This window comes from Lactuca sativa, chromosome 5, assembly GCF_002870075.4.
Source record: "Lactuca sativa cultivar Salinas chromosome 5, Lsat_Salinas_v11, whole genome shotgun sequence".
In the NCBI taxonomy this organism is placed as follows: domain Eukaryota; kingdom Viridiplantae; phylum Streptophyta; class Magnoliopsida; order Asterales; family Asteraceae; genus Lactuca; species Lactuca sativa.
The window spans coordinates 328,679,955-328,696,414 of record NC_056627.2 but is presented as its reverse complement, the minus strand read 5'-3'; the positions used below and the strand labels follow the sequence as shown (position 1 = coordinate 328,696,414).

Below are 16,460 nucleotides of genomic sequence, written 5' to 3'. Positions count from 1 at the left end.
ATATGGTCTCAGAACCCTTTTGAATATAAATAGAACCACCTTTTATTTATCACCATATTAAATACACATTATTCATTGTATAATGTTTCAAACAATCAACTTAAGACTTGAATAAAACAACAGTCGTCCCATGCTCCTAGCATGTACACTTTGTTTTTCTAAACAATAGTTATGCCATACTCCAAGTATGCACACTATGTTTGTCTATGATCCTTACATTGTGATGTAGATCAATTGAACATGATTCCAATAATACTCATTTCACAATCCCAAATCCTTATTGTAAATGTGAGAATCCCCGATTCCTATCATTTACCAAAAAAAACTGTTAGATTTTAAACTTTTATGCAATGTTCCTCTTGTAATGGTTATGCACAAAGTCACCAAAACCTTGTCACCAGTCATTACAGAGTATTCCAAAGAAGGTCAACTTCTATGGAATGGAAGTCTCATATTCAAAGTACATTGCTTGGAACATCCTTCTTGCATTAAGGTTTTCTAATCTTACATAGATTGAATAACTTCCACCTATGGAGACATTTCCATAGTCCCATTTTGACTATCACTTCCGAACAAGAGTTACTTCTTTTCAGAATATGTCAATATGGTCCTTTCCGAAAACTTACATCATACTTCCAACTTTCCCTGAGCAACCAATCTTTGGCGAACCTCAGATTGTCCTCGACAATTGCTTAATCACTTTAGTCATATCCAGTTCTAGACTTTTCCCTTCTCAATGCCTTAAGCATTTGGAAAATTTAGAAAAGATGAATATTATAGCACATGCAATCGATCCTATATCCGAAGCATATGGGACACGATTCATGATGTTTGACATAAAGACATGATACTAGACCAGTCTTTTGCTACAATATTTTTTATTTGCCATGTTTTCAAAATTTAACTATGAAGAGGGATTCCGTAATCATAATCGAATTTTGAAAACGCAATATATATATAATTTCTTCAAGTTGAACCATTCCAACATAAAATTCATATATATTTTCTTGACTAAAGATGATTAAAATCTCAATCTAAGCTTTAGAATTGAAATGAAGTATAATTAGAATTTCTTCAAGTTGAACCATTCCAACATAAAATTCATATATATATATATATATATATATATATATATATATATATATATATATTCTTGACTAAAGATGATTAAAATCTCAATCTAAGCTTTAGAATTGAAATGAAGTATAATTTCCTCTCCCTTAATTATAGCAAAACAACTTTTCAACCCCTGCAACTTCACGAATTGAAACTTTGTTTTCTATAATTAACATTGCTAACTTGCAACACTAAACGTAATAATCATGCTCCCACTAACATGATGATTATCAGCATAACACTTATGCTCCCACTAGCTCTGACATATTTCCAGAAATCTGCTGGACTTCTGAAATTTAGATTCATACACCCTTTCTTAGATAGCTCACATGTGTGTCTAAACAATTTTCAGAACTATGAAAAGGGATGTCGTAACCATAGTCTCAATTGCTTAGGCATTTGCCATTTCTCACAAGTCCATGTTAGTGTGCCGGTTAACCACACACGCTCCGCTAACGACTTTTGAAAATGCAAATAACACAATTGCTATCTACTTAAAACTACTTAGTGAAAGCGTTTCCTCACCATCATTTTCATGAATCGGAGAGAAACCTTATGACACTTAGATTTTATAGTGTATGAGTTCCTATACATGTGAATTTGTCAAAACCATAATCACAAGATAAGATTAGTGACAAATTCAGCCTTACATGGATTAAACTTGTTCAATCTTAGTTTCTTGTCACCTTGGTAGCACAAGGCCCACCAATGCTTACAAGTTAAACTCTGATAACTCACATGCAAATTCAACTTATTTGAAGTAGGTACAGAAATAAGAATTATGTCAACATGATAGGTTGCAAACCTTAAGTCGTGTGCTAGTGATAAATTACAGGTTTTACTCTTGATTAAATCTTGAAACTCTTTCAGGATCTTTAAGGCTATCTTGGAGAAATCCTGAATGAATCTCCGATAGTAGCATGCTAATCCCAGGAAGTTCCGAATCTCGGATGGAGACTTAGGAACCTCCCATCTTATCACGGCCTCGACCTTGGCCGGGTCGACTAGAATCCCGTTCTGGTTGACAAGGTGTCCGAGAAATTGCACCTCGCGCAACCAAAACTCGCACTTGGAGAACTTGGCATACAAGCTCTCCCTCCTCAGGGTCTCCAAAACCTCTCTCAGATGCTCCTCATGCTCCTCCCGCGTCTTGGAATAAACCAAGATGTCGTCAATGAAAACTATCACAGACCGATCCAGCATTGGTCTGCATACGCGGTTCATGATTTCCATGAACGCGGCAGGAGCATTTGTGAGCCCAAACGGCATCACCACGAACTCATAATGGTCATAGCGCGTCCGAAACACGGTCTTCTGCGCATCCTCCTCTCTGACCCTCATCTGATGATAACCCGAACGCAAATCGATCTTGGAAAACCAAGACGCTCCCTAAAGCTGGTCAAAGAGATCATCAATCCTCGGGAGTGGGTAACGGTTCTTCATCGTTACCTTGTTTAGCTCCCGGTAATCTATACACATCCGATGCGACCCGTCCTTCTTTCTCACGAACAGAATCAGGGCTCCCCAGGGTGAACTGCTCGGTCGAATGAATCCGTTGTCTAACAGCTCCTGCAGCTGTGTAGACAACTCCTGCATCTCAGGAGGAGCCAACCGATATGGTGCCTTGGCTATCGGAGCCACACCAGGAACGAGGTCAATCCTGAACTCCACCTGTCGCTCCGGAGGTATCCCAGGAAGCTCCTATGGAAAAACATCTGCGAAATCTCGCACCACCGGAACCTCGCTCACCGTCGCCTTACCTGCCTCCCGGGTATCCATCACGTATGCGACATAACCTGCGCATCCCTGCTGAAGGTATCATCTAGCCCTCGCTGCTGAACAGACTGTGGGTACATACTGTGGCCTCTCGCCATGAATCACTAACTCTCCCCCACCTGGGGTCCTGACTCGCACTAGCTGTTGCGCGCAATCTATCACCGCCCCATTAGGGCTCAACCAATCCATGCCTATAATCACCTAGTTCCCACGCAACGGAATGGGAACCAAGTCTACCAGGTAGCGCTCCTCAAACAAATGCAATACGCAATCCCGAAACACCATCGATGCTCGTACCGATCGATCATCAGCAATTTCTACCTCTAAAGGGCAATCTAACACGCCCGAAGACTCAGGAAACTTCTTGCTAAGCGCAAGGGAAACAAATGATCGGGAGGCACCCGATTCGAACAACACCTGAACTGGGATGTTGTTCACATGGAACGATCCCGTCACCACATCGGGTGCGGCGCGTGCCTCCTCGGTAGTCAGTTGAAATGCCCGACTCCTCACCACTGGAGCCTCTGCCTTGCCCTGCCGGCCATCAGTAATCCGCAGGGTCGCTGGTGCTGGCGCCTTCACTGACACTGTAGCTGTCAACTGGGGACAATTGGCTTTCTTGTGGCCTCTCTGGTTGCAGTTGAAACACAGCAACTCCGATGTCTGTAACACAGGTGCAGGGGCGGTACAATCCCTGCTAAAATGCCCCGTCTTGCCGCACTTATAGCAGCCTGACAATCCCAGTCTACATGCCCCCTCATGAGGCCTGCCGCATTTCCTGCAGCGGCCCGGTCCTGACTGGCCTTTCGGCCTACCATCTGATCCCTTGGGCTTCTTCCCCGAAGCCCCTCCCGTCTGTCCCTCCTCTGACTTCCGTTTCCAGATATGCTCCAAATCTATCTCCCTCTCCCTCGCCCTGGCAATCATAGAGTCCAAGGTGGGGCAAGCTGAAAAACTAACGTGCTCCCGAATGTCAGCTCGGAGCATGTCATGATAGCGGGTCCTCCTCATGTCCTCATTACCCGCGTATTGGGGCACCAACAGTGCCCTCTCCCGGAACTTGGCGGTGATCTCCGCCACAGTCTCCGTCGTCTGTCTCATATCCAAAAACTCCCTGGCCAGCTACTGAAGCTCGACAGCCGGCGCAAACTCCACCCTGAATTTGGTCACAAAGTCCGACCAGGTCATAGCCTCGACCGCTGAGGCTCCCAACGAGTCACCCACTGACTCCCACCAATCTCGTGCTCGGTCTCGTAAACACCCTGCTGCATACCTCACCTTCGACCCCTCGGGGCAGAAGCTAGTCAACTGTACAGACTCGATGTCTGCAATCCATCGCCTGGCAGCAATAGGGTCTTTCACCCCGTGGAATTCCGGCGCACCACTGCCCCTGAAGTCCTTGAAGGACAGCGTGCGAGATCCCGACTGGCCAGATGCCATGTCGCTCCTAAACGCCCTGAGGCGATCCTCCATCAGCTCAACTATCCCTTCCTTGATTGACCTGAAGATGATGGGGGTCGACTCAAGGATACCCCTGGTGATCTCTGACGCGATGAACTCGCGTAGTCCCTCATCTACCGGCTCGGAACCTGATCCCGAACCTGACCCCTCTCCTGAACCACCATCTATCGACCTCGATCGAAGTACCGCCATTCTTAATACATAAATAACAATTATTAGTGATACTGCTACTTCTTGAGGGATCACAACTACTACAAGTTCCCCGGTCTTATCTCAGCCTTCCTTAGTTCGGGTACGGATCCTCTGCGTTCAGTAGTACGGGCCCATACTACCTTCCACATCTATCCGTACCTTCTTCAAGGACTGCCTTGACTCTACCGGACCCCTTTCACTATTGCTGTTCACTGCTATACTCATCCTAGGCTTGCCTTAGGGAAATCTCTGACTCTACTCTACCCAGTCCTCAGCTGCTGCAGGCCTCCTTGTAATGCCAATTAGCCATTACCTGAATACCATCACATGTGATGAGGCTCAGATAATCCTTCGAGTAACAGACTCGTCCCTACCACGGTTGGACTCAAACAAGAGCTGCGCAATAAGATCAAATCCAACACTCTAAGATTATTTAACCCTGATCACATGTAACGTGACGTATTCACCTAATGGCTAACTCCCATTATTCAGAGTCCCACAAAGCACGAAGCAAACAACATTCAGACAAGGGTAACAATCTCAATCAACTCTATCTGCTTACAGGAACTGTACTAGCATACAATGCTAAGTTCATACTATCAGGCATAACCTAATCAGGCTATCCTACTTGCTGTCTACTCAATACTAGCATGCAATTCTCATACAGCTGAAACATATAAAGCAGGCACATAAGGCATCACTCCTAGATCCTTAGTCTTATTCTAGCATGCTGTTCTACAAAAGCTGATAAACATAACATAAACTTGTATGGGTACTTTGGGGAATACTTACTTGAGCTCGGCCGGTCGTGCACATCACACACTTCGTTCTTTCTCAAAACTCTTTTCTCAATTTTTAGAAAACATTTTCTTTTTGGAAAATCTTTTAATCCCTCGATTTGAGTTCAGACACCCTCGAAGGTGTGTCCGAATCCCTCAAACCAGGGCTTTGATACCAACTTGTAACGTCCCAAAAATACCAGTTAAAATTTTCATTTTTAATTTAGGTTAATACATAGATTGCTCATCAACAGTTTATATGGTTGCGTATTGTGCATATCCACAGTCTATATACTACCGATTGTGCTTATCAACAGTCCATATGATTGCTGATTGTACATACATGCAATTTTCGAAAATAAATAATAATAATAAACTTGTCTAATATTTTTTTAGCCTAGATATGGCTTAGACACACAATTTGGAGAAAATTGATGTTTTTGGTGTTGAAAAATGATGAGTTGGTTATGAGTCTGCAAGTTCTCACAAATCTTTTGGATCGCACAATATATATATATATATATATATATATATATATATATATATATATATATATATATATATATATATATATATATATATAACATGTGCCACATGTCATTTTTATAGAATATCAATTCAAAACTTTATTTTTTATTCTCAGGTTGACACGTGGTAGTCTCACAAATTTTTCTTTATTAGTTCAGTTTTTAAAATTCAAATTAATCAAGGTATGTATTAGATCTTAAATTTAAAATCTAAAATAAGTTATATGTTAAGTGATTTGAAATAAATATTTTTTTTTATTTTTCATCATATTTTAGTATTGTATTATTATATTTTTTATATTTTATCACTGTAGTTTGACTTTCTAAGTTGTCAACCCGTATAATACACGAGTCTCTAACTTGGTGTTTGTGTGTGTGTGTGTGTATATATATATATATATATATATATATATATATATATATATATATATATCATACTATACTATAAAGGAAACATTTTTCCTTTCACCACATTCATTTGAAACTCTCATGACTTTTCAATTTCTTTCTAATAATGATTATAAATAGTTAATAAGGTTAAATAAATATCAAACTTAAAGTGTAATCATATATAAACTAAATTTTAATATTAAAATAATATATTTACTCCTACTTATAAAGTTATGTTTTTTTAACTTTTAACATATTATACTTAATTTATTAGTTTTAATATATTCTTATCATTTTAAAGATACAATTTTAGAACAATTTATATAAAATACTTAAATTATTAATTTAAATATAACATTACATGGTCAACTTATATATAACATTTAGTTTAACTTAAACAACCCAAAGAATATTTTATAAATAGTTAAAAATGATTAATTATATTGTCTTTCTAATAATGTTTATAAGTTGGTTAATAATGTTAAATAAATATCAAACCTAAAATGTAATCATAAATAAACTAAATTTCAATTTTAAATAATATATTTACTTCTACCTATAAAGTTATGTCTTTAACTTTTAACATATTATACTTAATTTATTAGATTTAATATGTTGTTGTATGTAAACTATTATTAGTTTAAAGCTACAACTTTTGAGCAGTTTTGACAAAATACTTAAATTGTTAATTTAAATACAACATGACAATGTTAACTTAAATATAAATTTCAATTCAAATTAAAAAACTAAAGAATATTTTGTAAATAGTTAAAAGTGATAAATTGTAGTGATAAATGCAAAATCTAAATTGTAATCTTAATTTAACTAAAAGTTAATGTCACTAACATAACCACTATAAACATATATTTTTCAATATTCTAACAATATATTTTAACAAACGTCGCGCAACGCGTGGGAATTCGTCTAGTATATATATATATATATATATATATATATATATATATATATATATATATATATATATATATATATATATATATATATATATATATATATATATATATATATATATATATATATATATAAAGTGTTAGAAATCGTTGAGATTGGAGCTGGACTTGGAGCATTGATGCATCATGAATTTGATGTCGAGAAAGTTAGCGACTGTACAAGATTATTAAGGTTTTATTCAATTTCTCATGTACATAACAGAAATGGTCCCTCTCGTTTATAAAATAACTAAATAATGTAAAAATAAAATAAGAGATATTTTCGTAGTGTTATTTTCATTTAATGGAGCTCACTAGATTGTAATGGTCACATGGACCACAAGCTCAATTTTTGAAAACCACAAGGATGAGCCATGTCAAAAAGTCAAAAGTTGAATTAAACAAATTAATGTGAATCATAGGGATCATAAATATAATTTACTCAAAGGTCCAGTTTGAGAGTTGCTGATTGAAAAAGTGCTGACTGGGAAAGATCTGTTTGGGTTAACAATCCTGACTGGGTAAGAAATAATATTGTTTGATTGTACATTTGACTGAATATGCTGACTGACGAAAAATAACCATTTTACCTTGTTGATCTCGATACAGTGATGGATAAAGTTGTTGAAGATTTTTTCTCGATACAGGATAAAGTTGTTGAAGATTTATAAAAACATACATGTTTAAGCACAAATTTGATTCAACATTTAGAACAAAACATGCATATAATATTTTTGTACCTAAAATACCTCTGCTTATTAAATTCCATAAAAAACAAAACAAATCAACAATACACTGATTAGCAATCTAAGACCATTGATTGAACAATTTTCTCTTGATGTAGATATTTCAAGTTTGATTCAGATTTTCAAAAGCCATCGGTTTGTAATCCAATATCAAGTTCATAAGGCAAGATTATGAAACTATGATGCATGATTTCTTCCCAAGCGAATGAAAATGGTGAGAAGGACAAACCCATAACAAAATTCAAGATTTCTGCAAAAAAAGAGATAGAAACTTGTTCAAAATTTAAAAAATATAATCAATTACGCACAACTTTTTTTCTAAATAATCTAATAGTCTTCAAACATATTATTAATCGTTATACCAAGTTCAAACCCCACAAGAGGAAAACACATAGAAACATATAATAAGTGCATAGTGATTGCTCCAAGTTTAAACTCCAACACAGAAAAAGAACACAATAAAATTCTTCTTAATGGCTTCAAATTTTGATTAAAAAAACATATAGCAGATTCATAAAACTTAATTTCAAAGACTTTCCTTTCAGTTTCTTGACAACTATCTTGCCATCCAACTTGTTTTAAAAAGAACAGCAACACCATTTGGACCATTCAATTAGGTAAAAAAAAACTACATAACATCATTAGCAACGAGCACAACAACAACAATCCAAAAAATCTCAGCAAAATACAAAATCGAAAAACTCACAGCAAAATCGAAAAGGAACAACAATTCACAACAAAATCGAAAAGGAACAACACAATTCACAACAAAACCGAAAAAGGAACAACAAGTTGAAATCTCAGAAAAATTAGAGCGAACAGGAAAAGATACTCACCTGGTAGGAAGCCAAATCGATTTTATAAATCAAATCCCAACAATCGATTGAAGAGGAAGACGACTGGTAGTGGTGGATGGAGAACTAGAAACATCAATTTCATGAAATTTATTGAAGCATCGTTAAATAGGAAGAGGATCGTTGGTGATGGAAGGAACATATCAATCGATTGAAGGAGATATCGATGCTGAGGAGGTGCGAAGACCACACTCTACAGTCTAAAAAGTTACAATGTTTCCAGTTGTTTGAAAATGCATATTTTAAATATTCATCCAAATTATTTATTTACTTACTAGCAAATAGTTATACAGATTGATTATTTTCCACAAAATTAAAATTTGTATCAACAAAGACATTTTACTCTTTAAGTAATCAATTGTTAGACATGTGCTTTTATTGAACTATGTTTTAAATAAAACATTATAAATTGTACAGACATATATGGCAAGGAAAAAGCAAAAATAAGAACAAAAGGTGAAGTAAAACAACTAGAAACAATATAAAATGAACATAAGCTAGTTCATATTCATGTTAGCCCCGTATTATTAATTTGTATTTATAAGTTGTATACATTCGAAGTGATATCAAAATAAACAAGATCTACAAAGAAAAAAAAACAAAATATATAGAACGTTAAAAGAGTTCTATTAATACAAATACTTGGTAATCTGTATTTGAACATCATGAAGACATGATGTGCTCATATATGTTTATTGATGCGTGGAAAGCTTTGGAGTCTTGATTTGCTTCTTGATACCATTAGCAGACTTCATTTTGGTTGAATCTTCAAGTAAGATTTCTGGTTTTTGGATAATTAATGGAAGAGTTTGTGGAAGTAAAACATCTTTACTTATCTTTGTAGATTGGGGATACAAGAAATCGGTTGGAAAGAAGTTGTATTGAAGGCCGGCCATCGATGAATTTGGTCACAAAAAGTATTCGAAAGAAAGTGAGAGAAAATGATGGAAACTTGAAGGATATGGGGATAAAGAATTGCAATATTTATAGAGCTCAAATATTTTCCGAGAAGCAACTTTGTTGGCCGTTTGAGCCTAAATTCAATATGAAACCTCTAGTTTAACCTAAATGCATTTATCATCCTCAAGAATCAAATAACTACATTGAGACCTTATTTTGAAAAAGATTATTACAGTTTTTTTGGAAACTAACTTTTTAGATTGTTTTAAGGTAACCAATGCATGTTTATGGTTAACTGTCATCTCATGTTGAATAGGTCACAACTTTTTTAGGTTTTATACTTTTGGCCTATATTTTGAATTTATTATAAATTTGGTGTGAATTTTAATTTTGTTACGAATTCATCCTAAATTTAGTTTTTTTACATACTTATTTTCTTATAGCTTTTTTTAAGACTTTTTATAATGGTTTATAATATATTTTTTCTTAACTTTTTTCATATTTAAAAAAAATTACAATACCTTTTAAACATTTTTTCAAACTTTTGCATTGCCTCACATATATCAGCAAACCAAATTTTCTTGATGATTATACGACACTTAGATTTGATAAAATAACGAATCAGAATTTTAGTAGAACAAATATTAAAACAATTATTAATTATTGTTTTATTATTTCCTTTGATTTTAAATAATATTTTTTTATTTCATCGAATTCAAGTACATAATGAACGAGAAAAATTGGTTTGCTATTATATATGAGGCAGTGTCTGGGTTGGAATAAAAAAGTTAAGAAAAGATTGTAAATTTAAAAAAAAAAAAAAAAAAAGTTAAGAAAAATATATAACAAACCATTATAAAAAATTGTAGGAAAAAAAAGTTTGAACAAAAAAACCAAATTTTGAATGAATTTGTAACAAAATGTTAATACGGACCAAATTTGTAATAAAATTTAGAATTTAAAACAAAAGTAATTAATATATATATATATATATATATATATATATATATATATATATATATATATATATATATATATATATATATATATATATATATATATATATATATATACATTTTCAACCTAAGTTATAACATGTAACTATAAAAAAAACATAAACTTAATTATTTGACGATTTTAAAACATTCAAAAAATTTAATTAAAAAAACAATGATAAACCTTTCTGAAAATGGCAACTCTTTGTAGCTCCTTTTAACACCACCATATTAGAAGGGTAATTTCTTGTAATTAGAGGAAACATCAAGGAGAAGTTTTGTGATCTATGCAATTGACTTTTTAGGACTACACTCTACAGGCATGAAGCATGAGGTCATTTCTTCGGTTCTGGTGTTGTACATTTAAATTAATTTTTCACTAATAATATTACGAAACCCAATTTTGGATAGTAAATGATTGGTCAAATTCAAAAGGCTTGAGTCATAAAGCATGAATACTAGTTGTGGCCGTCTTTCACATGTAAATTATGTGGTGTATGCGAGGCGAGGCGAGGGTGATTTTAATGTGCCACAAAAAAACATGTCCCCATCGTTTGACAACATGTAACGTTTAATATCATATAGGCGTGCAAAATATTGACAAATGAAAGATTTTATTAGTGAGCCATCATTTATTTATTTGTTTTTTTTATGGTTTTAAAAGGTACGTCATGATGGGCATCAAGGTGTGTCATGACGCGAGACGTGGTGTAGCCTTTACAAAAACGTTCAAAGCGGGTTAGTTAAGCGTGACACTCAAATAACATGTCAAGGTACGCCTTATCTCGTTATGACGCGAGTTTTTTTTAAGACGCGGGTTTTTTATTTTATTTTCCTGATCGGGTCCAAAATAAATGAGTTTTTGTTAACTTTTTTATATTAAATATTAATATAACACTTATAAAAACTTGATATATTTGATACAATTCAATAGTTATATGATTTATCTTTTTTTAATGCATATAAAATCGTTACTCCTTGAAAAACAACATGGTTTGCCGATGCTTGTTATGACTTAATTTTGACTTTGCCGCCAAGTCTACACCTCACGTTATTTAGAACTTGTTTTTTTTATAAAGGTGGTTATTGTTCAATAAACTAAACAAATACCTAATAATGCATATCAAAACATTATATATTGAGCTAAATTAAATAAACAAATCTACTAACTTACTATAGATGTTAAGCTTTGAATTGAAGGCCAACCTCAAATTTAGGTTAATCAAAATGAGATTAGGTTTAGGTTTGGTTTCTTAGCCGAGTTACATTTTTGGTTAGGTTGAATGTACCTAAAGTCTTTGAGCTTTAACTGAATAGCTAATGCCCCACATTTATGGTATAATACAAATGTTACATTCTACACCCTATTTGAATAGTTACATTTACACTTAATTTGAGACAAACTAAATACTATATGTTTTGTACTAGTTTGGATTAGTTACCATGAGGATTTTGCAATCATATTTTGTACATCAACAGTCCGCTTCATCAATACTATGTTATGTAATCTGTATAGGTAATTACTGGTTTATCTTTTGTATATGAATTCTATCATTAAAATTAACTTATTGATGTTAGGATCACTTATCTTGAACTTGATCAAGTTTTGGGCATTCTTAGCTGTACTTCCATTCGTTTATAGTTTATGATTCGATAGTTTGCTTTGTTTACTTCTTTTATTTGTTTATTTTAGCATTTTTAGAACAACAATGACATTAAAAACACCACACTAGCAAGAAACTAGTTGGGAAAACCAAAAGGACAATACAAGAACATTAAGAAATAGCAATGTTTCGATCTTGAAACCAACCTAACCAATTAACAAAAAAAATTATAATCCTAGAGTTAACCCAAAAAAATGATTGAGTGACAATATTTCATCCCTTCTTTATCCTGGATCATATCGGGTACTTTCTCTTTTACATAAGAAGTTTTGTAGGTCGTTGTGGTTGTATATTAGCTTGTTGATGAGTTGTTGGGCTTTATGGGCTTTAGATGAGTTATTGGGCTTTGCAGATCCATTTTGGAGTATTGGGCTTGATGTGTTGAAGACTTGGATTGTAACATCCGGTCCAGGTATAAATCAACTTTCATGTATAAGTCTTAATTGGGGTGGCCACGATGTGGTGGAGCATCACCACGACGTGGCGGAGCATTTTGTATCATGGGGTTTTAATGACCACCACGACGTGGTGGTGGTTAAATGAGAAACCCTAATCTCCGGGGTTTGCGTCCCTATTTAAGCGAATATGATGGCTAGGGTTACTCTTCATCGGCCTCCATCACACTCTCTCAGCCCCCAAGCAAACCCTAACCTCTAACTTGTCTTTTGAGCCTTTGGTGTTGACTTTTGGGTATTAGAAGAAGAAGAAGGTGACAGTTAGGCTTGGATTCAGCAAGAAACTCTTTTCGTCATCTTGTTGTGCATCTTCTCGACTTTTGTAAGCCTTCAAGTTCCATGCTTTTCAATTTCGTGCGCATAAATCTAGGTTCTTAAGCCTTGTTCTTCATGTTGGGACTTATTGGAGTGTTGGAAGTCCATAAAATTGCCAACTTTATGGATCCCCAAAGTCCCTTTAGGGTTAGGAGTGATGGATCTAGAATTTCTTAGAGTTTTGAACTCTTGCATTAGATTTTGGCCCTTTTTTCTCTATTTTAACCTAGTTTGAGTTCAAGACATGAATTGGACATGCATGTCTATAAAGCATCACTTTTTATGGTTCTTTAGATGAGAGAATGCTTATGGGAAGTTTGAATGGTTGGCTTGATGGATTAAGAGCATATTAGAATAAATTGGTCTGAACAGTCACCACAACGTGGTGAATGGCTGTCATGCAATTGTTTTGTCTTCTAGTCACCACAAAGTGGTGAAAGCTAACCACGACGTGACAACTTGCTATATTGAGTTGTTGACTTTGACCTTTGACTAGGGTTTGACCAAGTTTGATCTAAGGGTATTTTGGGTAGTTTGGACAATATTTTGAGATAAGGTCATTGTTTGTTGTATAGGTAACCCGTAGGGTTGGTATGCGGAGCTGTGGTGTGATCATGTGTTATAAATAAATGATTTCAAATCACGATAAAATGATTTTAAAGCATCAAAAATACTTCAAATATTGAAATCTTTTATAAACTTATATTTTTCCCAAATATACATATTTGTATATATAATTTAATATAAATAAGATTTAAAAGGCTTAGGACTTAGGTCCTTTTCCTTGTTTGGATGTGGACTTATAGTACCAGTTATTTGTCCGATGGTCATTCAAATTTTACTTATATATAAAATTTGTATATGTATATAACAATAAAAGTTATTTCATCAGTTTAATCACCTTTTGTAACATGTTGAACAAAGGATTACATGCAAAAATAGTTATTTACCAATTCATAAAGTACATATAAATTATAATAGGTATAATTTATGATACATAGAGCAATAATTCATATGAATACATTGTTTTACATACAACAAGGGTTTTAATTCAAAACAAATCAAGGGTTTACACTTATCAAATACATGTTCAGGATACTAAGTCAAGAACATATTGTCAATCATTTATTTCAGAATGATTGGGTTTTCATAACTAATATACATGTAACGTTTATATGCTTTTTATGAGACATTCAATTCAGGTTGTTTAATTCATTTTAGACAACCAAAGTAAAGCCCTGACATTATAACCAGAATCTCCAGTCTGGGGATCGAAACAAGTTGCGTGTAGATCTATATCGGGATTGACAACCCCACACTCAGGTTGCTAGCTACAGTCAGGCATACACGCCAATGAGTGGCAATTGTTATCAACAGTTTAAGCGCTCATCAGGCGTTTGTTTCAGGCATTCATGTCTTAGTATGGTTATAATAACTCATTAAAAAGATATTAACAACACGTTAGTGTATAAACAACTAAATGTAAGTATATCTTCAAAGTACCAGTTTACAAAATGCAAAGTACAATGGTATACTATAGTTTTCAATAACAACTGGTGAAGCCAGGCACACTCTCAAATACAAGTTTTACAAATACATTGGTTTACAAATGGGACGGTTTTATGGGAATAAAACTACTTTTCACATACCACAGAAAATATGGGGTTTTCTAGAAGTGTTTTCATATTCAAAATACAAAGACACCCATTCAAACATAAAGACTTATGTACTCACTCAACTTACTGTTGATACTCTCTTTTCAAATTACTTGTATTATCAGGGAAATAATAACAGGTACTCCCCGAGCTTTTTGAGAAGATGGAGCCATTAGGAGTCTTATCTTCTTCTTTTGTATAACTATTTTGGTTTCAATATACAATGATTGAACACATGTAAATATTATACTTTTAAATACAATGGTTGTTTGTGCTTTGATTACTATGATACATGTGTTGTGATACTACAAATGAAGTCCTCCACCCCCGGACGTTTCCGCCGTCTGGTTTGGGGGTGTGACAGATCAGCTATCTTTTCGGATTGAGAGATGAGTCTTCCTCACCGTACTTGTGGGTCGAAAGCACCAATGTCCGCCCATTAGATTATGTATCCTGGTATATAGGATGTTGTTATGTTGTAGTTATCTGTTAGATCTATGTCCATGTATATAGGATGTTGCTATGTAGTAGTGATCTATAGATCTACATGTTTGTATGTTAACTGGTTATATGTTTATCTGCTATGTATATGTCGACATGTTATGGATTGGGGTTGAGGCTTTACTGCTATGTGTAACATCCCGAGTTCAGGAGTGCAAGTTCAGGGTTCAAAGTGTAAATGTGAAAGGGCAACTTGGCGAGTCCATGGGTGGACTCGGCGAGTAGGGTCGCGATTTTGGTCGCGTGTTAAGTGGCCAACTCGGCGAGTCGGCGGCTGGACTCGGCGAGTTGGTGTTGTGTGGAGAAAACCCTAATTTTGGAGGATGAGCCCTATATAAAGGACATTATACCCTCCCCCAGCCTCTTTACCCTCTCTTGAAGTCCAGGAATCCCTAAGGAGCGTTTGTGAGTGATTTTGAGGGCTTTTGAACCTTGGAGAAGAGATTTTGGAAGAGATCTTGGAGAGTTAAGAGGCTTGGAGCAAGGGGCTTTGCTAGGACTCGGATTCTCTTATGTTGGAGCTTCCTTTTGAGGTATTATTTCGTTGCTTGGGTTATTATTCATCATTTTGGAGTATTTGGAAAGAATAGCTTGTGATGTTTTGAGTTTGGAGGTTAGATCTGAGGTTGCTACCTCAGATCTGGAATGGAGAAGGTCTAGAGTGCATTAAAGTCCCTGTTCTTGAGTGATTGGTGAAGCCATCTTGTCCCAAACCCAAACCCTAGAGTGTAAAATTCTTAGATCTACTTGGATTCATGTAAAGTTTGCCACTTTACGTGATGGATGGGTTGTAGAAGGGTAGATCTATGGTTTGGATCATCTGCATGGCTTGGAAAGCCTTCGCATGGGTTAAGAGCTAGTGGCACTCGGTGAGTCACATGGGTGAAATCGGCGAGTTGCTTGAAGATGGGCAGGAACTCGACGAGTTGGAAGAACAACTCGACGAGTTTGTTGAAGATAGCCTTGGACTCGGCGAGTCTGTTCTTGGACTCGGCGAGTCGGGTCGAGAGGTCCTAACCTTCTTTTGGTTGAGCCGTGAATCGGTGAGTCAAGGGATGACTCGGTGAGTTGAGTGAGAAAGGACTTAGAGTTGTGGGACTCGGCGAGTTGAGTCACGGATTGGGGAAGTTCTGAGCATGGGGACTCGACGAGTCATCGGGTTGACTTGACGAGTAGAGTCAGTC

At 35.3% G+C, this 16,460-nt stretch overlaps 1 long non-coding RNA gene across 1 annotated transcript; it reads right to left on the bottom strand.

Moving 5' to 3' along the window:
• Positions 1–7,885: 7,885 nt before the first annotated feature.
• On the bottom strand, positions 7,886–9,882 carry LOC111889584 (uncharacterized). The gene is made up of 2 exons (XR_002849582.2): positions 8,774–9,882; positions 7,886–8,187 (listed from the first exon to the last, which is right to left on the bottom strand). It is a non-coding gene; the product is annotated as an uncharacterized LOC111889584 (long non-coding RNA).
• Positions 9,883–16,460: the final 6,578 nt, after the last annotated feature.